Source organism: Homarus americanus, unplaced genomic scaffold (assembly GCF_018991925.1).
Source record: "Homarus americanus isolate GMGI-L3 unplaced genomic scaffold, GMGI_Hamer_2.0 scaffold34921, whole genome shotgun sequence".
Lineage (NCBI taxonomy): Eukaryota > Metazoa > Arthropoda > Malacostraca > Decapoda > Nephropidae > Homarus > Homarus americanus.
Window position 1 is genome coordinate 6,149,186 of NW_024741901.1, and position 2,551 is coordinate 6,151,736.

Consider the following 2,551-nt stretch of genomic DNA (forward strand, 5'->3'; position numbering starts at 1 on the left):
TTGGAGTTTCTGCAATTCTGACCATTCGTGTGACATCATTCGCGTATGCTATATATTCTGATTACGGTTGTGGCATGCCACAAGTAAAGTGTATAATGTCGGCGATATATTACTGCCTTGGGGGAACTCCACCATGAAAGTTTGTCCTAGATGGTTGTCGGTGATAAATTTGGCTGTTCTATTGTCTAAAATTTGCATAGTAGGTGGGTGATATTGGAGGCATGTCCAGTTTAATTATTTCTCAATCTCAGTCCTTCTGTTGACTTTATCAAATGCTTTTTGATACATCTCTTAGAATTATATTACATTGGTTCTGTTGCTTGCAGTATTTTGGTACTGATCTGTGTTATTAGTGCTAGTTGCTGTGTTGGTTCTTCGATTTTTTCGAAAGTCAGGTTGTCTCGGGTTATATTTATTTTTCTTGGTCTAGAAAAATTTCTGAGTCTGTGGTTGATTATTTGTTCCAATATTTTACCGGTGTTTGCAGTGATAGGTCTGTAGTTCTCTGTTTGGGTAGGATTCCTGCCTGATTTCGGGATGAGTCTGATTTTGGCTTATTTGATATTTAGGAAGAAGCTGCAGCTAAAAGTGAGGCATTATATATATTTTTAAGCTGTTCGATCATAGACTCAGGCATGTTTTGTAGTACGATTTTATTAATTTGGCTTGGTGCCAGTGCTTTGTTCTTAAAGCCACATTGTTTTTCAACATCATTTTCGCGTTAATGGCAATTATTAAATATTATTAGTTTAATGACCAAGGTTGATTTTTCTAGTAGGTTTCATTTCTCTGTGTTCTGGCTCAAAATGTGTTCTAGCTGCTCGTTCTGTTTCTGGCAAGTAGCTTCTATTGTCTTCTTCGTCATTGATTCTAAATATGTCTTCCAGTATTCTCTCTAAATATTGGTTCTTTATTGTGTGGTTCTGTTGCTCTTCCTGTTTTTTGTTTTTGTAGCCATTTCTTCCGAGTTAGTTCCATTAGGTTATTTATTATTTCGTGAATGCTTTTGGGTTTCTGTAGTCTGCTTGTGTGTCAGTGATCAGTTTGTTCCAGCGCTAATAACAGTTTGTTTTGCTTATGACTTTCAGTTCTTCTTTAAATTCCTGCATAATATTTTGTTGTCATTGTTCCACCCGTGTGTTTTTGTATATCTACATAGATTGGTGAATCTGGTTTGACTACTTTCATATATGTTAATTGTGCATGGTAAAGTACGGTAAGTTGTTTTTCATTGCTGTTATTACTTCATTGTACCATGTGTCCAGGTTTGTCAATCTCTTTGCTGTGGTCTTTTGTTGTGATTTAGTGTTGGTTCGTTGTTACTAAGATATGATTTAAAGATTTACCAATTTGGTTTCTATTGAGGAAAATCTTGGGATTGATGGAATTTGTGTCAGGATGTGGATAGAGTTGCTATTATGGGTAGATGATCACTGGTTGTTGTGGGTCCAGTTTTTATATGTACGTTTAGATGGTGATGCCTATTGGTTAAAAAAATAATGTCTGGTTTTCCAGAGTTACCGGCTGATACGTAGGAAGTAGTACCTCCCTGTTTGGTAGCTGCCTACTACCTACTACATAATTCAAGTTGATAAGTTATGGCATAACACATTCTTACATCCCAATCAATTGGTTCCAAATATTCAGACAATGGTGCACAATACTGTTAGCTCAATACAGCTAGTAAGATTACTTCTTTTCTTTACAATCTTAAAGTCTACTTTATCACAGTACTGTACTGCTACCTTATACACCATTATGCACTAGATGGCAACTCCTTGGTGTACCTTGTTATGGGCAATACACAGCTCTAAAGGACAACAACCACCACTGCATTAATAATCACGTTCGTAAATTTTTCTTGTAGCACCGTTCACTTGTAGCAAGTTAAAAATATATTTTTCTAGTGTATTTGTGTGTGCTGAGACCGAATATGACCTTCCTTTTTGGCGGAAATGCCGGGGTTTTTTGCGATTTTTTTCGTTTGACGTTTTCGAAAGAAAAAAAAAAGTGCCTAGCGACAAACAAATACACAATAAAACACTAGAAAAAACAACTCAAACCTACCTATTCAACAACTGCTCTCACCATATGATGGAATCACCTATTTTTACCTTATTGGCCTGGTTCTTGTTCGTCGTTGCGTTCTGGGATTCTTACACAACGCCACATATGTTGGTCTTTGCGATATTTACATTCAGTCTTGCTCTTAGTACACTTTACTGAGGTTGGAAGAACACCATGCGATCGAAAAAATGCTATAGTTTCTTCGTTTTTCCAAAACCTTGCAATCAGCTCCATGTACTTTAAGTGACACCCTCGCAGACTTCCATGGTCGGACTGAACTTGAATTTAAAATATGAGAGACCAAAAGAATACTCGAATTTGATTGGGCCAAAAATACCGCAATTAAACCCACAAAAATTTAATTGGTTTCAAAATAAAAAGGCTTTTTGATTGGCGTGGCGTGTACAGCAACGCATGCGCAGGAGTGATTTATGAAGAGGGACGCAGGAGACACGCGCGGTGTTGGAGGAGAGGCAGACGATAA